Source organism: Hyla sarda, chromosome 2 (assembly GCF_029499605.1).
Source record: "Hyla sarda isolate aHylSar1 chromosome 2, aHylSar1.hap1, whole genome shotgun sequence".
In the NCBI taxonomy this organism is placed as follows: Eukaryota; Metazoa; Chordata; class Amphibia; order Anura; family Hylidae; genus Hyla; species Hyla sarda.
Window position 1 is genome coordinate 457,449,141 of NC_079190.1, and position 24,486 is coordinate 457,473,626.

The 24,486-nt window shown below is 43.7% G+C and overlaps 1 long non-coding RNA gene across 1 annotated transcript in view; it reads right to left on the reverse strand.

The window, feature by feature from the left end:
- Positions 1-1,444: 1,444 nt before the first annotated feature.
- LOC130357054 (uncharacterized) overlaps positions 1,445-24,486 on the reverse strand; it is a 115,703-nt gene continuing 92,661 nt past the window's right edge. The window contains exons 2-3 of the long non-coding RNA XR_008889090.1: positions 1,577-1,709; positions 1,445-1,488 (exon numbers count right to left, since the gene is read on the reverse strand). This is a non-coding gene — a long non-coding RNA (uncharacterized LOC130357054). The remainder of the gene's footprint in view (positions 1,489-1,576; positions 1,710-24,486) is intronic.

A 24,486-nucleotide genomic window follows, 5' to 3' on the forward strand; every position in this document is an offset into this window, starting at 1 on the left:
AGATAGATAGATAGATAGATAGATAATGAGACAGACAGACAGATAGATAGATAGATAATGAAACAGACAGATAGATAGATAGATAGATAGATAGATATGCTGTCCTGTGTGCTAAAGATTTCCTCAGGCATCCATGCTCTCTATGTTTTGGGCCCCCTGCTCTATTGTCTGACCTGATATACTGTGATATATTTTTATGTTATGTCTTAATTTATGCACTGTACCCTTAAGAGATTGTGTCAGAGAGACCAGGTGACCCTGACCCCCAATGGGAGACCGCCAAACCAAGCCCTTATGTAGTGTAGGGGGAGGAGCTGTTCTGTTGCAGTCTGGTTAAGTAAGAGACAGAGTGAGGAAGAGTGTGTTCCAGCTACAAACAGTTCACAGCCACTTCAATCTCAGGAAAAGCCCCAACGCACATTTGAATATCATAGCCTGGCGGTAAGCAAAGCTCTTGGGAAGGATCTCTACTTCAGTCAGTCAGTCAAGTTAAGTAACCCTGCTTCAGTGTATTCATTACTAGTGTTGAGCGGCATAGGCCATATTCGAATTCGCGAATTTTCGCGAATATATGGACGAATATTCGTCATATATTCGCGAATATTCGCATACTCCCGTTTTATTTTCGCATATGCAAAACTTCGTGTATGCGAAAATTAACATAAGTGAATATTGGCCCATACAAAATTAACGCGCGCGAAAATTCGCATATGCGAAAATTAGCATATGCTACTTTTCGCATATGCGAATTTTCGCATGCCAGTCTCACACAGTAGTATTACAGCCTTCTTTACACCACACAAGCTGGAAGCAGAGAGGGGTGATCACTGTGATGTGTACTGTGAAGAAAAAAAAAAAAAAAAAAAAAAATATTCGTAATTACGAATATATAGCGCTATATTCGTGAAATTCGCGAATTCGCGAATATGCGATATTCGCGAATAATATTCGAATTGCGAATATTCGCGAGCAACACTATTCATTACCTATTTAAACCTCGGATCGTGTAGGTTAATGGTGCCATGGCATCACAAACTGACATTTACACCTTACACCCCATAACTACCACAGGTAGATATGAGAAAGGTAGATTTATGAGATAGATAGATAGATTGGGGGCCTTTTAAATGGAACTCAAGGCCAAACAAGGGGAAAATGTGTAATTTCCTTTAGACATTTTTGAAGAAACACTATGGAGTTATCCCCTTCTCTTCCCTCTGGAAGCCGCAGTATTTAAATGTTACATCTTTATGATCTAACCTCCATATCTGTATTTCTATCTCCAGGCACACTATTCTCTTTCCTAAGATCAAGGCCTACGTCATGCCGCACACCATCCCTCCATTCTGGCATCCTAAAGTCCAAAAGTTTATAATAAAAAAAAGTTTTTCAAAAGTACTAAAGCAAAAAGAAAAAGAATTATAAGACCCCATGATATTATTAGCTTTATTACATTCTCAGCTGCAGATGATTTACTTAACTTCAACTCTAGAAGAAATGAATGAGAAAAGTCACACAATGGTTGCTAGGAACCTGAAATGCAGCCTTGTTACATTTGTATAAAACCGTCCTTTACCAGTTTTAATCCATTTTGCGGTTACATATAATTCTCTGTTGTTGCTCTCTTTTTGTATATTCCTATTTGTTTCTTCTCTCCTCTGGGGTTTTATGACTTGTGTACAAATCCCAGAAGACTCAGCAAAGTTCTCCTAAAATAGAGCATAAACCTGTAATATTTAGAAGGCAGCGTAACATTTCACAGTTTTTACATATTTCAGTGTTTTCATGGCCAGGGAATCAGTTTGTGAAGGTAGAGCTGGAAAAGTACAGTCTTATAAATGTCACGGATTCTAAAACCACTTCAAGGTCAGAAAGTTATCCCTTTGTGTGGCTAAAGAAAGTTCCACATTTTTACTGTGTAATTTATACAATGTAGTTCAATGCACCGTTATTAAAGCCAATGTTATTATTGTTCATGTCCTGTCTGTCTAAACCAGTATTTTCCAACCATTGTGCCTCCAGCTGTTCCAAAGCTTCAACTCCCAGCATGCTCGAACAGCCTTTGACACTGGCAACTGACTACATTTTTGGTCCTGATTTTGGCACTGACATGCCTGATTGTTTTTCACCTAGCTAGCTGACTATCCTACCCTTCTCTGTACACTTATTTAGGAAGGGACCGTTGCGCAGTTGAGGACCTACAGTGGATACATCAAGTAGTTACCTAGAGTGGATACATCAAGTAGATAGTGAAAACAGCTGTTCAGTCATGCTGGGAGTTGTAGTTTTGCAACATCTGGAGGTCCACAGATTGAAAACCACTGGTTTAGTTGAACCATGAGGCTTTTGTATTACATACAACAGCGGTCTGACATCATCCTAAATACTTATCCTCATGGCAGTATTATGGCAGACTGGGCATGCTGGGAGTTGTAGTTTTGAAATATCCCTACAACCTCTGACCTCTACAGAGTCTAATAGAGCATCCATTGGGCCATTGCTTCTAGAAGATAATATTTCCACTATGCAAACTTGTAGAGGCGGCCATGTGCAGTGCTGCTCCACAATGTGTATGGTTCCAAAATGTATAATAAAGCAACTTAGTAAAGTAACATTATTAGCCATACTGCACGGACCCTTCCATATCAACTGAGCTGTCTGGCTTGCAGCTGTGGCATTACATCACTCTCTCTGAAAGTAGTCTTCTCCAACCCTGCTCCCCCTTCCCTTCTGTCTGCTCAGGATGAGACTAGTGATGTGAAGAGGGGAGCTGGTATTACTGCTTATTAGATTTTAATGCAGTAGGAAGCCTTTGTCAGTCACAGTAGTTTCCATCAGAACAGGCTCACTGCTGTCTTATCTCAGAATGGCTTCCTGCTGCCTTAAAATCTAATAAGCTGTTATATGAGTCCCATTTTTCACATCAATGGTCTTGTCCCAAGCAGACAGGAGGGTATGGCGGAGGAGGGAGTTTTGCTTTTTTTAGAGAGTGCAACGTGATGGAGATATCTCAGCTGATAATGGAAGATCTGTGCAGTATGACTAATAACATTATCCTAACAAGTTGCTTTATTATACTTTTTGGCACAATGCACAGGTTGTTTCTTTTGCTGGGTAACGCCATTTTAAGGTAATATTTAGATTGTAAGGAGGAAATGCAAAGAATCTCTTATCAGCATAATTCAAGAACAAAGGAGCGGCGCGTGATCCTAGGTTGCATGATGTTTTTCGCAGTGATTTTTCATTTGAAGTCCCAATGGAATTAAGTGTACTTTTACACCATAGAATAATATTTCTTAATGTATACCTCACCATGTTCAGCAATTACAGAGCATTCCTCTTAACTCCAGCACCGCATACTATAAGAAGCTTTACTCCATCACTTTTTGTTTCATAATAGACATTTGCAAATCGCCTAACTTATCTTTCTTTCTATCCCAGAAGCCTGGGTGATACCCATTTAGATCCAATTAGAGGCCTTTCTCTTAGACTATTAATAATTCAATAGGTATATTTAGCTTTTTTCTTTTCCTCTTCACAGCCAGTATATCAGGATTATACATCCAGGTGCATTTGCATTGAAATTCCATTAGTCTCTTTGCATCAACTATTCAGAGTGTTTTAAAGGTGCTGGAATGGATATTCATCCCTCTCCTGCATGTGCCATTCAAGTGTGCAAAAAAATAAAAATGCATGTAAATGCCCATAATTTATTTTGTTGAAGTATGTTGTTTTCTTTCTTCGATGGCCTTTTTCCCCACATATAAAATTCCTATAGCATTGATCACCGGAATGTGCTAAGCATTTTTCCTGTCCTGACGCTGACATAGTACCCAACTGCGAGCATCTATCAACATCTCGCTGATTTATAGGCTTAATAATGAAAAATCATTGGCTAGGCTAGCCGTGCTTTGCCAAAATATCGACCTGCGACCTTCATTTTCTAATATTCAACATTCTTAGCTTTAAGGTGGTAACACAGCATATTTATCTTAATAGGCCGCCTGTGCATAAGTAAATCATATTTTTGCGAGAGCTAACTGTTGTCAGAAAATAGAAATACAGGCTTAGTTTAGCCTTTGTCAGTGTGGTAAGACTCACTATGGCATGGCAGTGATATATAATGGGGGGTTATTTGTATATTGGGAAGACTATATCATGCAAACCTGTAGAGGACACCATGTGCAGTACTGCTACACAATGTGTAAGGTGTACGGTTCTAAAATATATAATAAATATATTTAGTAATATAATGTTTTAGCCATAGTTATTTGTATATTGAGAAGACTATATCATTTGAGAAGGCCCCACATTACTGTTAAAAGGATAGATCCTTGTAATTTCATAGATAAAACCTTCAGACAACCTTATGGATTGACCATGAGCATTGGTAGACAGGGAAAAAGGCCCATAGCAAAAATTAGGCCCCCTTCACATACGTCCATCGTCCATTGGTGTTTCCCTCCAGCGCAGTAGAAAAAGTAGGGAAACTAATGTAGAACTGATCCCAATAATTTGAATGGGACAGTTCACATTCATCCGATGTTCAACTTGAGACACATCGCATGGGTGAAGGGCAGGGGAACTCATCTTGCTGCGTTTCCCTTTCCGATTTGCACAATAATGAATATCAGATTCCAAAAATGTATGCAAACTGAGGCACTTTTTTCCGATAGTTGTGGCATCAGTTGTGATGAGTGTTAGGCTAGGCTTACTGAGCGGGACCCGGATATATGTGAACCCAGCCTTAAAGGGGTACTCTGCCCCTAGACATCTTAACCCCTATCCAAAGGATAGGAAATTAGATGTCTGATAGAGGGGGTCTCGACACTGGCGACCCCCACGATCTAGGCTGTGGCACCCCTGATGCACGGAGAAAACTTTGCTCAGTGCCGGATGACTGGCGATGTGGGGCAGAGGATCGTGATGTCACGGCCACGCCCCGCTCGTGAAGTCACCGCCATGCCCCCTTAATGCAGGTCTATGGGAGAGGGTGCGACAGCCGTCATGCCCCCTCCCATAGACTTGCATTGAGGGGGCATGGCCATGACGTAATGAGCATGGTGTGGCTGTGATTTTACGAGCCTCTGACACTGCACACGATGCTCTAAACGAACACCGGGTGCAGCAGGGAGATCGTGGGGGTCCCCAGAGGCAGGACCCCAATGATCAGACATCTTATCCCCTATCCTTTGAACAGGGGATAAGATGTCTAGGGGCACAGTACCCCTTCAATGTTACCCAATATGGTACCTACTTTACCACTCAGTACGGAGGGCCTGCATTTGTTTCCTCCCATAGTATTTTACTTTTGGACCAATTTTCTATCGTCTTGTTTGCAAAAATAATTGTTCTTATGGACATAGGAGTCTTGTGCAAGTTCGTATCACCCAGTAGCAATAGTAGCTATGTGTACTATTTCTATAGTACATGTGTTCTCTTTCTATAGTACACAGACCCTTGTTTAAAAAGCCTATCTACTGGCAGGAAGGTAGTGTGTGCTATACACTTAGTGGTCTTCACACAAATGCAGGAGCAGAGACCTGGCTCAGTCTACCTTGGACATGTTTCACTCATTTCTTGCTAGAAAGAAGACTTCTTACATGGCTCAGTATCAGGCAGCACACACTAATACAACATATACTATCTTCTTTTTCCCATGAACTCTTAAGGGTTCGTTCACATGGGCGGATACACAGCGTATTTTAAGCTGCTGATCTGCCGACATGGACCCCACAGTGTTGCCTCCAGATGTGCATGCTGCGATGTACGAGTCGCCCCGCGCATGCATGGTGTACTGACACACATCGCGGCCTCTCTCCCTTCTCCCTAAGCTAGGCCAAGAGCAGTCGTGATGTGTGCGAATATACTGCTCATGCACGCGGCGATTCGCACATCGCAGTGTATCTGCTTGTAGCGGCGGATTGCCACTCCAAGCAGGCACTTCTGAGGCGCCCTCTAGGGGTCCATCGTCAGCGGATCCGCAGAGTAACATACACTGTGGATCTGCCCGTGTGAATGGGCCCTTAAGGATCACCTAGTAGATGTAAATACTCCTATAATGTCCTCTTTTTTAAGACATCTCAAAGCTTGACTATCACTTGACGTTTACCAGTAACTTTAAAAAAAAACTTTTGACAAGTCATAAAGACAGTTTTGATCGGGTTGGGGTCTAAGTGTTCAGACCCTGACCAATCATAGAATGACCGTGCACTGATTCTCTGTGCCAGCAATTAAGACAATCCAATAGACTGATCTTAGTCATGTGACACAAAGCAGGGAGAGAATGCTCTTCCTGATCTTCTCCCAGCTTGTTCTAGTGATCAGTTGAGTTTTTGAAAGTGACATTGCCTATGTAATGGTTTTTACCTAATCTCCTCGTTTTGTAAAGCATGGTCAACGGTGCTTTCACAACAGGTAAAAGTCAGGTATACTGATAAAGTTCAAGCAAAAGTACTTTTCGAAATGCAGTAGTCTCCTGAAATGGGAAGATTTGTTCAGCTATAATTCAGATGGCTGATTCAGATTTTAAATTAAACAAATTTGCTGGACCAAGCATTCCGTCAAAATTATTTATTTTAGTAAAAAAAAAAAATTATTCTTCCTTTTCATTTCTGGAAAAAGTGGATGGTGCCTCCCACAGCTTATCTGATTTGCTATAACTTACCCCAAAATTTGGCAACGTTATGCCCGAAATCTACTTTAGATTAAGCTGGCATAGCACTATTGCCTTGCAACTCTGGGATCTTAGGTTCAAATCCCATCAAGTACAACATTTGCAAGGTGCTTGCATGTTCTCCCCGTGTTTGTGTGGTTTCCTCCAGGTACTCTGGTTTTCTCCATGTCCTTAGTCTGTTTGCCTACAGTAAACTGTTTGCGTGCTTTCTTGGGCTTTATCTTCATAAGAGGCTTTCTTCCGGGACGACAGCCATGCAGACCAATTTGATTCAGTGTGTGACCAGCCATTGTTTCCAACACGTGTTGTAGAAGATGAAGCAGTGGAATGACATTGTTCATCCTGTAATCCTAGTGACTGAATAATAATGTGGCTTCCTCAAGGCCTGAGCAAACGGCAGGTGTCACGTATGAGCTGCCACTGGTTCACATTGAAGTTACACAGGGGAGTCCCACTATCCACTTGGATCATGAAGAAATCGGTGATGGCTTTTCTCTGTTCATATAGTCTGTCCAACATATGAAGGGTGGAATTCCAACGTGTGGAAACGTTGCAAATCAGACTATGTTGGGGGATACCGTTCTGACGCTGCAGCTCAAGGAGGGTGTACTTTACGGTGTACGAGTGGCTGAAATGCATGCAAAGTTTCCTTCCCATTGTTAGGATGTCTTGCAGATGGGGGGAACATTTCAGAAACTGCTTCACAACCAGATTGAACATGTGTGCCATGCTGGGTGCATGGCTCAGCCTTCCTTGTGGCAGCGCAGACAAGATGTTCTTCCCATTGTCGGTCACCATGGTTCCCATTTCCAGTTTTCGTGGAGTAAGCCATGATTCGATTTCTTTATGAATGACTTTTAGCAGTTCCCCCCGTGTGACTCCGTTTGCCAAGGCAAACCATGTGAAGAACAGTGTGACACCTCCGTGCCCTACACACATGGTATGCTGGAGGAGCACTGAGACCTGTCCATGCAGTGGAGGTTGAGGACAGGGTGGAGGATGAGGAGGTGGAGTTGCACACTGTCACAGGATCAACGGCCTTAAAGCGTGGAGGAGGAAGCAGCGTGACTTGTCCAAGTTGCTTTTGTGGCTGTGCAGGAACCACATTCACCCATTGGGCCGTAAAAGACATGTATTGTCCCGGACAGTAGTTACAGCTCCAAACGTCACTGGTACCATGCACTTTAATACAAACTGACAGGCTCAAGAACTGTCCCACCTTCTGTTCCATAAAATTGTGCAGGGCTGGTACTGCCTTCTTCGCAAATAAATTACGGCTATGCACTCTCTACCTCGGCTTGGCACAAGCCATCAGTTCTCTGAAAGGTGCAGGGTCCACCACTTGAAAAGGGAGGGACATCAGCACCAGCAACGGACAGGAGCACATTCAAATTCTGCGCCGTTTGATGAGTGGGCGCATACTGTTGTGTCTTGGACTTAGCTTTGCTGAAGGATTGCTGGCGGAATGACTGACTCGAAGTATGAGGAGCAGGAGCATCTGGAGCGACAGAAGATGGATATGACACACAGCTCCATTCGGCTGAGATGGTGGAGCCTTGGATGGCTGAAACAGGGAGCGGCGTGCCACTGAGTGATGCAGCAGGCTGGACCACCACATCGGAGCCACGGTTCTCCCAGGCCACTTTATGTTGACACTGCATATGTTAACACAGGGCCGTGGTGCCAACATTGGGACCCTGGCCACGCTTCACCTTCTGCGACGCATCTTGCATGCAGCCAGGTTAACATACTCCGGATGCTTGATGAAAAACTGCCACAACACCGAGTAGCTGATTTTCCCACCAACAGTCCACTCTGATTGAATGCTACTTCTGCCGACTCCAGGAATCCCTGTTCCCAGGAAGGTAGGCTGCCACAAAGCAGGTGGTCTACTCTGGCACGTTTGGCTCCAGACTTTCCACTTCTGTCACCATGCTGACTGCCAACCATGCTACCACCTTGCTGTCTCAGCTGCTGCTTCAGGGCAACCTGCAACCCTCTTCTCCTGATGATGATGAAGCCCCTTATGGACCCGGCTCCCAAGTGCGGTCGGCTTCATCATCATCGAGTTGTGTCTGCACGTCACTGATGTCCTCCTCAGGTTCCTCAACAGTCTGCTTCAGGAGCCTGAACGCTCGCAACACCATCTTCCACGCCACTCTCCTCATCACTACTTGCCCACCTAGTGGAGGAAGCAGCGGATCTCTCCTCCACTTGTTGGCTGGGCAGTAGCTGCTGACCGTCCTCTATTAGATCGTCCTCACTAAATTGTAGAGCTGAATTCAAAGCATAAGATACTTCTGTAGGGGAGGGAACAGCATAGGACAGAGGCAATGGGAGGAGAGGGACTGCTCCCGAGCCCTGCCAACTGAGGGTTGTTTCTGAGGAACCAACCGACTGTTGACTGGGGGTGTCAGATGTTACTTGTGATGAAATGGATGGCCGTGTTAACCAATCAATGACGGCAGATGAGTTGCTGGTCGAGACACGACCGTTAGCTGATACCGGGAGCTCAGGCCTTTCGCTGCAACTCCTGCTGCAACTCACCCCTAATCTGCTGTGACCTCTGCCTGATGAATTTAGGCCTCTGCTACTCCTCTGTGCACGTTCTGGCACTTTTCTGCCTGACATACTTAGTGCATTTATGAGGGGAGTACAATACGCTTCACTAGACTAAAAACAGTATTTGTCTACAACAACAGCAGGTGTGTACTTTTGGCTGGCCTTTCACAGTATCTAGGCCCTTAAGACTTTAACAGGAACAAAATAGTACACCACCTAGATGTCCGTATGTGGTATGCACTTATGAAGGGACGACAATGCGCTCCAGTATGCTTAAAACAGTATTTGTCTACAACACTTTTCTGTGCAAGACACTGCTCTCTGTCACTCTCTGCAATATAACACTGATGTGACTGGGGGGTGAATCACTGCTGTAAAAATGCTTTTCTGTGCAACACACACTGCTATCTGTCCCTCTTTCTCTTTAATAGAATGCTGATGTGACTGGCCGCAAGATGGCTGACGATTATATAGGGCTGTGACATCACAGGGGTGGCTGGCTACTGATAGGCTGCATGCTGCTTGTGATTCAGGGTCATCTCGCCCACCCTTGTTCCCGCCTTCCCGGGATTCCTTGCCGCATGTCCTCACATGTGGATCCGCCATTTTAGATGCCCTGGAGCCTGGACTGCACTAAATGGAGTTTAATTAAGCGATTTGCGCAATCGAATTGAGGAAATATTTACATTTATTGTGTATCGAATTTTTCGTGAAATTTGTAACAAATTTGGATTTGGCAGATTTGATTCACTCATCCCTAATGTCCACGATCACCTTCTCACATTTGATCACATTGTTTTGCCGCCATATTGGATTGCACAATACTCCGCAAATATAGTTTTCTCCCAAATAACTGGTAACAACAGTGCAAAAATTTGCACACATGTTTGTGATTACTTTCTGTACCACAATTGATCACCAGATTTGACGGCCATATTGGATTGCGCAATATCCTGCATACATGGATTTCTCTAAAATTGCTGGTCAGAACAATGTGAAAATTAGCACACATGTTTGTGATAACATTCTGTACCACAAATGATGACCTAGTTTGGCAGCCATATTGGATGTCACAATATTCTCCATACATTGTTTCTTCCAAAACTGTTGGTCTGAACAATGTTAAAATTACCACACATGTATGAGATCACGTTCTGTACCACAATTAATCATGTTTGGCTGCCCTATTGGATTGCACAATATTCGGCATAATTTTTTTCTCCGCAAATGCTGGTTGGAATAATGTGAAGCATAGCAAAAATATTTGTGATCGCTTTCTGTACCACAAATGATGACCTGCTTTGGCAGCCATATTGAAATGTGCAATGTTCTACAAACATAGCTTTCTCTAAAATGACTGGTCAGAAAAGTGTGAAAATTAGCACACATGTTCACGATCAATTTCTGTACCGCACGTTATCACAAGATTTGGATTCTCATATTGGATTGCACAATATTCTGCAAACATAGTTTTCTTTGACAATGCTGGTTGGAAAAATGTGAAATTTAGCACAGATGTCCATGATCACCTTCTCCACCAAAGGGGGTCAAAGGGGTACTCCACCCCTCGACATCTTATCCCCTATCCAAAGGATAGGGGATAAGATGTCGGATCGCGGGGGTCCCGCCACGGTACCCACCTGTAACGGCTTCCGGAACCACTGGAGGCCCTCAGGCTAATACCATCCCAACCACAGGGACATAAGACTGTGACGTCACGACTCCGCCCCCGTGTGACGTCACACCTGCCCCCTCAATGCAAATCTATGGGAGGGGGCGTGAAAGCTGTCACGCACCCTCCCAAAGACTTGCATTGAGGGGGCGGGGTGAGATGTCACATGGGGGCGAAGTTGTGACGTCACGATCTTACGTCCCCGTGGTCGGGATGTTATTAGCCTGAAGGCCTCCAGCGGTTCCGGAAGCCGTTATAGGTGGGTGCCGCATGGTAGAATGCGGGGGTCCCCAACGGCGGGACCACCGCGATCAGACATCCTATCCCCTATCCTTTGGATATGGGATAAGATGTCTAGGGGTGGAGTACCCCTTTAAGGAATCATGTGCCATAACCTTGTTTTGCTGCTTGGATACAGCCCCTCACACAATTTTTATATAATTTACTACAGAGAGAAAAAAAATGGATACCTCTCTGTCTACCTACCTATGTCTTACAACAAGGGGCCCTTTATAACAAGGAATGTTTTATGTTATAAACTATAAAGTACAGGGTGGGCCATTTATTTGAATACACCTTAATAAAATGGGAATGGTTGGTGATATTAACTTCCTGTTTGTGGCACATTAGTATTTGTGAGGGGGGAAACTTTTCAAGATGGGTGGTGACCATGGCGGCCATTTTGAAGTCAGCCATTTTGAATCCAACTTTTGTTTTTTCAATGGGAAGAAGGTCATGTGACACATCAAACTTATTGGGAATTTGCTGCAGAATGGGCAAAACAAAAATTGGAACAGGACCCTCAGTTTACGCAGAAGATTTTGTTCAGTGATGAGGCAAACTTTTATGTGAATGGGGAAGTTAACAAACAAAACCACCGCTATTGGTCTGACACTAACCCACATCGGATAGATCCCTCCAAGACTGTTGGAACACAAAAATTGATGGTATGGTGTGGTATATGGGGGTACAAAGATAGTGAGGCCATTCTTCATCAATGGAAACCTCAAGGCCACTGGATATGCGAAATTGCTACATGATGATGTGTTTCCCTCTTTATGCACTGAAGCTGGCACGTTCCCTGAGTTTTTCCAGCAAGATGGTGCACCACCACATTATGGGTGTCAGGTCCGAGCATTCCTAGATGAACAGTTTCCTGGAAAGTGGATTGGTCGTCATGGGCCAGTTGAATGGCCCCCAAGATCTCCCGATCTGACCCCCTTAGACTTTTATCTTTGGGGCATCTGAAGGCAATTGTCTATGCTGTGAATATACGAGATGTGCAGCACCTGAAACTACAGATACTGGAAGCCTGTACTAGCATTTCTCCTGCGGTGTTGCTATCAGTGTGTGAAGAGTGGGAGAAGAGGGTTGCATTGACAATCCAACACAATGGGCAGCACATTGAACACATTTTATAAGTGGTCAGATAATTGCAAATAACTCATGAAAGAATAAAGTTATGTTAAAACCAAGCACATCATTGCTTTTCTTGTGAAATTCCCAACATGACCCTCTTCCTATTGAAAAAAAATAAAAGTTGGATTCAAAATGGCCGACTTCAAAATGGCCGCCATGGTCACCACCCATCTTGAAAAGTTCCCCCCCTCACATATACTAATGTGCCACAAACAGGAAGTTAATATCACCAACCATTCCCATTTTATTAAGGTGTATCCATATAAATGGCCCACCCTGTACTTTGTGTAGGTTTTTACTCTCTTTACCATTAAACAGTAAATTAGCTCTTACGCCTCATACGGCATGTGTGTGTGTTATACAGCAGTTGTGTCAGTGTTATACGGCATGTGTGTGTGTTATACAGCAGTTGTATCAGTGTTACACGTCATGTGTGTCAGTATTACACAGCAGTTGTGTCAGTGTTATACGGCATGTGTGTGTGTTATACAGCAGTTGTATCAGTGTTATACAGCAGTTGTATCAGTGTTACACAGCAGTTGTGTCAGTGTTATACGGCATGTGTGTGTGTTATACAGCAGTTGTGTCAGTGTTATACAGCAGTTGTGTCAGTGTTATACGGCATGTGTCAGTGTTACACAGCAGTTGTGTCAGTGTTATACGGCGTGTGTGTGTGTGTTATACAGCAGTTGTATCAGTGTTATACAGCATGTGTGTCAGTGTTACACAGCAGTTGTGTCAGTGTTATACGGCATGTGTGTCAGTGTTATACAGCAGTTGTGTCAGTGTTATACGGCATGTGTGTGTTATACAGCATGTGTGTCAGTGTTATACAGCATGTGTGTGTTATACAGCATGTGTGTCAGTGTTATACGGCATGTGTGTGTGTTATACAGCATGTGTGTCAGTGTTATACGGCATGTGTGTGTGTTATACAGCATGTGTGTCAGTGTTATACGGCATGTGTGTGTGTTATAGAGCATGTGTGTCAGTGTTACACAGCAGTTGTATCAGTGTTATACGGCATGCACTGCTCTTTCTGAGGCTAATAATTAAGTAAATTAGAAACGCAGTAAAAACTGACACATATTATGGCATTTAAAAGAAAGCCTCAGACTTATTGTAACATTGTATCCTATAACACATTGTGCGTCTGCTACATTGTTCATTCTAAGCTTCCTGTTTCATGAACAGAATACAAACCTGAAATTAAGAGTGACAAACATGCAGGCTTTGCAGAGAGAAATGTAATTTTCTGTACAATGAGTTAAATGGCATCTACCAGCACTGCTAATACAGTCATACCTGGAACACAAAAAGTACAGTGAGGACTGACATACATCCTCCTCATACCGTATATACTCAAGTATAAGCCGAGTTTTTCAGCACGATTTTTCGTGCTGAATATGCCCCCCTTGGCTTATACTCAAGTGAACTCTCCGCTTGTCAGTGGTGTTCAACCTGCAGACCTCCAGAAGTTGCAAAACTACAACTCCCAGCATGCTCGGACAGCCATCGGCTGTCCGGGCATTCTGGGAGTTGTAGTTTTGAAACCTCTGGAGGTCCGCAGGTTGAAGACCACTGCGGCCTTCATCATCCAGACACCCCTTTTAGTTTTCTACTCACCTCCCCTTGGTGGGAAGGAAGGGTAAGCTGGTCTGGGCCATCTATGCTGCAGGGACCATCCAGTGGGGAGGGTTAGTCATTCCGGGCTGTACATTTTCACCCAGGGGGGCCCTCTTCTCCGCGCTCCGGGCCTGCCCCGGACTAGTGACGTTGCCTTGACGACGACGCACAAGGACGCGCATGAAAGTCCCTGTGTGTTGTCGTCAAGGCAACGTCACTAGTCCGGGGCGGACCTGGAGCGCGGAGAAGAGGGCCCCTTCGGTGAAAATGGACAGCCCGGAACGACTAACTCTCCCTATCGGACGGTCCCTGCAGCATAGATGGCCCGGCCCAGCTCACCCTTCCTTCCCACCGAGGGGAGGTGAATAGAAAACTAAAGGGGGTGTCTGGATGATGACGAAGGCCACAGTGGTCTTCAACCTGCGGACCTCCAGAGGTTTCAAAACTACAACTCCCAACATGCCCGGACAGCCGATGGCTCTCTGGGCATGCTGGGAGTTGTACTTTTGCAACATCTGGAGGTCCGCAGGTTGAAGACCACTGATAAATGGATTGACAGGCGGTGATGATGAAGGGGGGGGTGTATGAAGACGGGGGTCTGGATGATGACATGGGGGGATGATGTATTTCCCACCCTAGGCTTATAGTCAAGTCAATAACTTTTCCTGCATTTTTGGGGTGAAATTAGGGGCCTCGGCTTATATTCGGGTCGGCTTATACTCGAGTAAATACGGTATTATGTCTGCATTAGAAACCCCTGTTTGTAATTCTAGGTTTTTGGAAAGTTGGGTGACGGCACTGTGATTGTTACCCAATATGAGTCAAAAACAGAGAGAGACTAAAGGAATATTCTGTATACATGGTTTTCTCTGAAATTACTGGTCTAAACAATGTGAAAATTAGCACACATGTTTGTGATCACTTTATGTACCACTATTGCTCACCATACTTGTCGGACATATTGGATTGCACAGCATTCTGCAAACATACCGTATTTTACGCCGTAAAAGTTGGTGCGTCTTATACGGTGACTACACACCTATCGCCGCGGTCCCTGCGGCCATCAACGGCCGGGACCCGCGGCTAATACAAGATATCACCGATCGCGGTGATGCCCTGTATTAACCCTTCAGACGCGGCGATCAAAGCTGACCGCCACGTCTGAAGCGAAAGTGACACTAACCCGGCTGCTCAGTTGGGCTGTTTGGGACTGCCGCGGTGAAATTGCGGCATCTCGAACAGCTTACAGGACACCGGGAGGGACCATACCTGCCTCCTCGGTGTCTGCTCCGTGCCGGGATCCCCTTCATGGCGGCCCTCTCATTTGACCTCATCACGTCGTCGCGCACGCCGTCCCGTCATCCAATAGGAGCGGCGTGCATAGCGACGTGATGACGGCGACGAAGAGCGTGGATCCCGGGAAGAAGACGTCCGGAGCGACGGGGACACCCCGGAGACGCGGCGACAGCAATGGAGCGACATCCAGGGCAGCGGTGACGGGACCGGAGCGGCGGGGACACGTGAGTATTACCTCCTATCCAGTGGTCTTCAACCTGCGGACCTCCAGATGTTGCAAAACTACAACTCCCAGCATGCCAGGACAGCCAACGGCTGTCCGGGCATGCTGGGAGTTGTAGTTTTGCAACATCTGAAGGTCCGCAGGTTGAAGATCACTGTTGGGTTCAGAAGCTTTTTTTTCTAGGTTTTGCACTTTCAAAATTGGGTGCGTCTTATATGCCGGTGCATATAGGGCGAAAAATACGGTAGTTACTAAAAGCACTGGTCAGAACCGTGCAAAAATTAGCAGTCATGTCCACGATCATCTCCTCTACTACCAGGGGTCACAGCAATCGTGTGCTATTCCCCGGCTCTGCAGCATGGCCACCTGTATTGCTGCTTGCAGCTATATTTATCATTATTATTGACGTTATTATTAGTATTGCTATTAATAATAATCATGTTGTCAATGCTGGCCATGATAAATGATAAATAAGTCGTCAATCGGCAGCATATAATTTCTGCAGAATACTCTGTCAAGACTGAAACGATGAACTGAGAGACAATTCCCCTTTCATGTTGACTTTATTCAGTGACTTCAGGTTTTCCACCAATTATCAATCTCTTTAGTTTTTCTTAACGTTGTGAATTAATTAGAAGGTGGCATTATAGTGTATAAACTACAAATCCATCATTTCATTTATTTATATTATATCCTTAATCTGTCATCATCTTTGTGTTACTAACTCAAATGTAATTTATTTTACAATGCACTGTTGGGAGAATGTATTACGTTTTGTGCTATCTTGCCATAATAGGCTTATCATTCCTTTGTGTGTCTTACTCGTACGGCTTTGCTAAGAACTTTGTTAAACAAAAAAAAAGATTTTCTGATTTTCTCTGATGTAATTTGCGTTGTTAACTCTTCCTAGATGTCGCTCAGTCTGCGGGTTTAGTAGTGTAAACGCATATTGAGACATTTTTGTTATTTTTGATAACTTACCGATCAGCACATCAATACTGGGACAGATTAAATAATACTGTCTAATTTGTTTATTGTAATTGTGGATTGTCTAATACAGTGGTCTCCAAACTGTGACCCTACATGTTGCAAAACTACAACTCCAAGCATGCAAGGTGGCCAAAAAAATCTGCATAACCCTTGAAAAGCTATATAGTTAAAGGGGTACTTCGGAGGAAAGTTATACAGATTTGTAAATTACTTCTATTTAAAAATCTTAATCCTTAATCCTTCAGCTGCTGTATGCTACAGAGGAAGTTTTGTTGTTATTTTCTGTCTGACCATAGTGCTCTCTGCTGACACCGCTGTCTGTGTCAGGAAACATAGAAACATAGAATGTGTCAACAGATAAGAAGCATTTGGCCCATCTAGTCTGCCCAATAATCTGAATCCTATGAATAGTTCCTGGCCCTATCTTATATAAGGGATACCCTTATGCCTAACCCTATCTTATATAAAGTATAACCTTATGCCTATCCCTATCTTATATAAAGTATAGCCTTATGCCTATCCCTATCTTATATGAAGGATAGCCTTATGCCTATCCTTATCTTATATAAAGTATAGCCTTATGCCTATCTCTATCTTATATGAAGGATAGCCTTATGCCTATCCCTATCTTATATGAAGGATAGCCTTATGCCTATCCCTATCTTATATAAAGTATAGCCTTATGCCTATCTCTATCTTATATAAAGTATAGCCTTATGCCTATCCCTATCTTATATGAAGGATAGCCTTATGCCTATCCCTATCTTATATAAGGTATAGCCTTATGCCTATCCCTATCTTATATGGAGGATAGCCTTATGCCTATCCCTATCTTATATAAAGTATAGCCTTATGCATATCCCTATCTTATATGAAGGATAGCCTTATGCCTATCCCATGCATGCTTAAAGGGTAGCTCCCACCAACCCTCTTTTTTTTCTGTCCCTGCCTATTGCCCTTCTATCCCTAACCCCCTCCCTGCCTTTATTTTTATATTTATTGACTAATAAATGCCCTTTTGTCTGCCAGGTAGTGTGCTCACTACCAGGCAGACTTCCCCAGCAGGCACCACGTCACAGTTGCCTGCTGGGGGCAACTTCTGCCCTTAGATCTAACAGGGTGCCTCCAGCTGTTTCACAACTCTAACTCCCAGCATGCCCTGACATCTATTGGCTTACAGGGCATGCTGACAGTTGTAGTGGTGAAACAACTGGAGGCACTCATTCATACCAACCCCCCCGGAGTCTGCAGAGAGTGTGCGGCCGCCATGACACCAACTGGGCTGAGGTACAGGCTGCGTGCCTGCTGCGGCCAGGGAGGCTGCTCCTGGACTTTACTGCACTGGCTTCCTGCCTGTTTGATTGACAGACAGGAAGCCAGCGCACAGTGAACGAATTTCGACTCATAGCCAGGCTGAAATGAGTCGAAATTCTGTAGTGACGTCACTGCCGAATGCATTCGGCCACTAGGAGGGCGACCCCTAGTGGCCGAATTTAAAAGTGATTTTAAACTGTTTTAAAATCACTTTTTTTTATTAAACTATATTAGAGATATGTTGTATTACTTAAGTACTACAACATATCATTTTTTTGTTTTCATGACAATGCCCATTTAAACTCCTTCACTGTATTTGCAGCTAATACTTCTGCAGGGAGGCTATTCCATGCATCCACTACTCTCTCAGTAAAGTAATAATTCCTGATATTACTGCAGAAACCTTTCCCCTCTAATATAAAACAATGTCTCTTGTTGTAGCCTTTCTTCTTTACATATGCTCTCCTCCTTTACTGTATTAATTCCCTATGTATATAAAAGTTTTTTTTTATCATATCCCCTCTAAGCTACAAATAGTAAGGTAATTTGACCCTTCCTTTTAAGTTTCATACTGCAATCCATGTACTAGTTTAATATCTTCTCTGAACTCTCTCCAATGTATCTATATCCTTCTGGGGATACAGTCTCCAGGACTATGCACAATACTCCAAGTGAGGTCTCACCAGTGTTCTCTGTACAGCAGCATCAGCACTCCCCTCTCTATTGCTAATACCTCTTCCTATACACCCGTGAGCACTTCCCTCTCTTCTGCTAATACCTCTCCCTATACAGCCATGAGCATTTCCCTCTCTACTGCTAATATCTTTCCCTATACACCCTTGAGCACTTCCCTCTTTCTACTGCTAACACCTCTCCCTATACACCTATGAGCACTTCCCTCTTTTTACTGCTAATACCTCTCCCTATATACCTATGAGCACTTACCTCTTTCTAATGCTAATACCTCTCCCTATACACCTATAAGCACTTCCCTCTCTACTGCTACTACCTCTCCCTATACACCCAATCATTCTGCTAGCATATCCTTCTGCTCTATGACATTGTCTGCCTACCTGTAAGTCTTGTGATACAATGAACACTAAATCCCTTTCCTCAGATACTGAGGTTAGGACTGTATCACATATTCTCTATTCTGCCCTTGGGTTTTTATGCCCCAGGTACATTCTCTTGCACTTATTCACATTAAATTTTACGGAACTGTCCAAAGCAAGGGAAAATCCCAATGGAAAACCTCTCCTGCTCTTGGCAGTTCCTGACACGGACAGAGGTGGCAGCAGAGAGCACCGTATCTGACAGGAAAGAACTAAACAACTTCCCCTGTAGCATTCTGCAGCTGTTAAGTACTGGAAGGATTAAGATTTTTAAATAGAAGTAATTTACAAATCTGTATAACTTTCTGGCACCAGTTGATTTGAAAGCATTTTTTTCCTCTGGAGTACCGCTTTAATTAGGTGAAATGCTGGGAGTTTTACCTTCAAATGTGGCTTATCATTGCCTTTTTCCTGCTATGGTTCCATTATATACTATAAGTTCAAAAAGAAAAAGTAACCAAAGTTCTGTTCCACATAGCAAATGGTGAGCGACGTTTCCTGATTCCACTAATCCAAGATACTGAGGCGTGCATTAAAAGCCACTAAACCAACGTTGTAAATATTTATGAATTATTCATCCCTCATCATGTTTGGTCATATCGTATCAACCGAGGTCATTAATAACCCTTTACACAGTCTTATGGCGTGCATTAAGGAGCCATGATGGATCACAATGTGCTGGAGACATCAGTTTGCCGGTATTACCCCCTCTTGTGATTTATAAGTGTTTGTCTTTATTTAAATGTACTTTACAACCTGATAATACATTAGGTGGCATCATACAGGTCTTTCCAACAACCGTTCCCATCATCATACCAATCATTAAACCAGTTTTCCCCAACTAGGGTGCCTACAGCTGTTGCAAAACTACAACCCCCAGCATGCCCGGACAGCCGAAGGCTGTCCGAGCATGCTGGGAGTTGTATTTTTGCAATAGCTGGGGGCACCCTATTGGAAAACATTGTATTAAACAATGAGTTGGATTCAGTATTTACAATACGTTCTCTTTAGATTTTAAATAATTTACATTGTTAGTCCTGACAAGCATGAAAAATTCATTTACTTGCTTATGTTTTTTTAATCGTGTAAAAATTTGAGGGGCCCACATTTATAAAAGAAAAAAAAAAGATAAGATCACAGGGTTTCGGAGAAATTATATTATTTCAGTACGGAAAGAACTGAAATATGGAATGTCTTAAATATTTGTAGCCTTCTTAAAGGCTATGTTCGCACTGCAATTTTTTCGAGCAGGAAAAATTCTTAAAGGCTGTGTTCACACTGCAAAATTTCAGAGCAGGACAAATTCAGATCGGAAGTTCCATTGCAGAAGACCCATTGATTTTAAGAGGAAATTTCGATTCTGGCCTCCGCAGAAAGAACTGATATGACAATTCTTCCCACGGAATCCGCTTGGAAATGCATCGCGGTCTATGGAGATGACGCACTTTTGAGTGGTACTAGCGCCGGCATGTTATGCACTTGCCTGTGGAATCTCCCCAGGGAAATTTTCCAGGTGGACATTTCAACGTGTAAACATAGCCTTAAAGGAGTACTCCACCCCTAGACCTCTTATCCAAAGGATAGGGGATAAAATGTCAGATTGCGGGGGTCCGGCAGCGGGGATCCGGCAGCGATCTCCGGGCCGTCAAAGCGGTGTTCTGAACATGGAAGCTTGGGTCTTCTGTGTTCATGACATCATGTCACGTCCCCTCCTTTCATGTCTTTTGGAGGGGGGGGGGACAGCCGTCACGCCCCCTCCCATAGACATGAATGTAGGGGGCATGACGGCTGTGGTCGCCCGCCATCTGGAACAGAGTGGAGTTCACTCCATGCAGTGGATTTCTGGGCCCCTACAGCTAGACCCCTGTGATCAGGCATCTTATCCCCTATCCTTTGGATGGGGATAAGATGTCTAGAGGTGGAGTACCCCTTTAAGCTCTGCTGTTTCTGCCTCACACTTCTCCTGGATTCAGTTTTTTTCCCCATTGACTTCTGCAATAAATCAGTAGTTGTTGCAAATTTTGAGGTAGCACAGAAGAAAATAAAGAATCACTGCAAATTATATTCCCATTTTATGGCAAGTGACTATGGGAAGGAGGTTTTGGAAACTGGAGATGGTGTTGAAGCCCCAGGCTTAAAAGAGAACCCCAGCCAAATGAAATTAGCATTATATAGCTGCACCTGTTAAAGTTATATAACTTTGCAATGTAAGGGTAATCTTTGCAGAGCACATTCCCTGTTTCTCTCAGCTTTTTCTCCAAACAGGAAGTCCAGTAGATCTTATCACACATGATGACTAGTGTTTACATGTAGACTACATGTCACACTTTCTTCTCCACAGCTCAGAGAGCCTAGTTTCAGTATGTCATGTGTGATTGTCTCTAATTGGTTGAGGCTCACACCCCCCCTCATCAATATGCACTGCTCCCTCTCTGAAGGAAACTCCTCCCTGCAGCTCACACAGGAAAAAAGCGCAGAGGCTCATGGTTTGTGTAGTTTTTTGCCTCACTCAGCTGGATTTTCAAAGTCTGTTTATGGTGGCTACAGAGGCGTTGCTAGGGTCCTAAAACATCTGGAGCACTAGCCCACTGTGTTTTATTTTGCCCCTCAGACCCTCAGTCATGCCGTGACTAGCAGCAGTAACATAAACACAAAATTATATCTGTATTATGCTAACACGAACACAGCCCTATACTAAATAATATAATCCATTATTTTTCAGGTGAAGAAATGCCACAAAAAAAAAAAATATATATAATATAATATATATGTGCAAAGGAGGTCTTAGGGTGGATTCACATGTGCTGTAACTTAATGTCAGAACAATTCACACAAATGATATGAAGGTCGTACATGACGTGTTGGATTCATATTTGTTGCAAAATTCACATTTTGCATTGCAAGGGGAATATGTACAGCAGGTGCACAGCAAATATACATCCAACACTGCAAGTATGACCTGTAGATTTTGTGTATCTGTCTGTGAAATAAAATTAAAGCACATGTGAATCTACCCTGAGGTTTTCATTTTTACCTTTTACTATGGCCTACTTTATTTCATTCTTCATTATGGACAAGCTTAGTCTGATTGTGACATTTGGTCTGTGTCCTGCCATATTTTACTAAAAATAGCCACCAATGGGCCTCACAATACGCCACTGTGTGTGAAACAGCTGCTGTCGCCTGCCCGGTGAAGCACTCCTTGCCTCCCCGCATCCTATGCCCGTACAGTTTTTTGATGTTCTGTGTGACATGAAATAAAGTGACTACAAGCAATTCCTGGATGGTGGTTACTATATCAGCAATTGCTAACAATATTACGTTTGAATTGTATATGTTTTGTCCCACTTTTGTGTGTGTTTTGCATGTTTGGCGTTGTCGTTTTTCCTACACACTTTGTATATACCGCACACTGTATATACATAGACACACACTGTATATAGCTACACACACTGTATATATCTACAAACATACACTATATATATCTACAAACACTCTACATATATCTACACAGACACTCTGTATATAAATACACACACTGTATACAACTACACACACACTATATATCTACACGCTATCTATACACACCATGTACATAACTACACATACACTGTATATACCCACACCTACAAACAAACTCTATATACCTACACACATACACTGTATATATCAACACATACACACATTGGCCCTGATTTACTAACATGATCCCGACTCTTTTTATCAGGTTATGCAACACAATTTGTGTCGCACGTCCTCTGCAACACTCTGTGCGACACATTTTATTGGTAAAAACCTGACGGTTTTCTAATTACTCAAAGTATTTTTTTTTTAACCCGACTAAAGGGGCGTGGTTTGCATAATTAGGGGCGTGTTCTCAACATTTTCCTGAAAACCCGACAGTTGTATTTAAAAACCCACCAGATAAATAGTGAAATCCTGAACTTGAAAACCCGACTGCCTTGAGGTGTGGGGAATCTGATAAAAAGTGTGGATTTTTCGAAAATCCTGTTACTTTGTCCCCTTAGTAGCTTTTTATATTCTGTTTTTTATATTTCTATTTATTTTTTTGCAATTTCTCTTTTTTTTTTATCTTGCCTTTCATTTGCTTTTTTTATTTATTTATTTTTTGCTTTTTTACTTTTTGTTTGTTAACCCATTAAGGAGCATGAATGTAAAGTTATGTCTTGGCGCAGAGTTACTTTGCTTTAATTATTTGCTCTTATTTTTCCTGTGCGACAATTTTTTCCCCCCATGCGACAGAATTTTATATCATGCGACAGAATTTTATATCATTCGACAAGAATTTTACCGACATGTGCGAAACATTGATAAATGTTACGTGTGAGAAAAAATAGTCGGGGGGGGGGGGGGGGACACTCTGAAAATAACCCAACACTCAGGGCCATTGTATATGTCTACACACACTGTAAATACCTACATACACACTGTATATATCTGCACACACTAGGCATATACACACTGTATAAATACACACACACACACTTGTATATACAGACACACACTTTGGGCACAGCTTTATACCCTGGACAAGTTATTCATGTCCCCTATAGTTGCTTATTCACTGTAGCTCCTCTGTAGTGTCCACAGCTTCTCTCTCCTCAATGCAGAGAGGCAGTGGGGGAGGGCACATAGATCATGCAGGATATGGATATCTAAGTAACTGATGTCTCCCAAGAAGACTTCTGTACTAGCAGTGTGCAGGGAACCTTGCAAATATTTAGGATAATAAACAGGCTGGGGGATTAGGTGAGAGACATTGGCTGCACAGTCTATAGGTGCTCAGCCTACCGTATTTTTTGCCATATAAGACACACTTTTTCTTCCCCAAAACTGGGGGGGGGAAAGTTGGTGCGTCTTATACGGCGAATATACACCTATTGCGGCGGTCCCTGCGGCCATCAACGGCAGAGACCCGCGGCTAATACAGGACATCACTGATCGCGGTGATGCCCTGTATTAACCCATCAGACACTGTGATCAAAGCTGAGCGCCGCGTCTGAAGCGAAAGTGACACTAACCCGGCTGTTCAGTCGGGCTGTTCGGGACTGCCGCGGTGAAATCGCGGCATCACGAACAGCTTACAGGACACCGGGAGGGACCTTACCTGCCTCCTCGGTGTCTGCTCCGTGCCGGGATCCCCTGCATGGCGGCGCTCTCCTTCGACTTCATCACGTCGTCGCGCACGCCATCCCGTCATCCAATAGGAGCGGCATGCGTAGCGACGTGATGACGGTGATGGAGAGCGTGGATCCCGGGGGAAGAAGACGTCCGGAGTGACGGGGACACCCCGGGGGCACGGCAACAGCGATGGAGCGACATCCAGGGCAGCGGTGACGGGTATGGAGCGGCGGGGACACGTGAGTACTACCTCCTATACCAGTGGTCTACAACCTGCGGACCTCCAGATGTTGCAAAACTACAATTCCCAGCATGCCCGGACAGCCAACGGCTGTCCGGGCATGCTGGGAGTTGTAGTTTTGCAACATCTGGAGGTCCGCATGTTGAAGATCACTGTTGGGTTCAGAATCTTTTTTTTCTAGGTATTGCACCCTTAAAATTGGGTGCGTCTTAT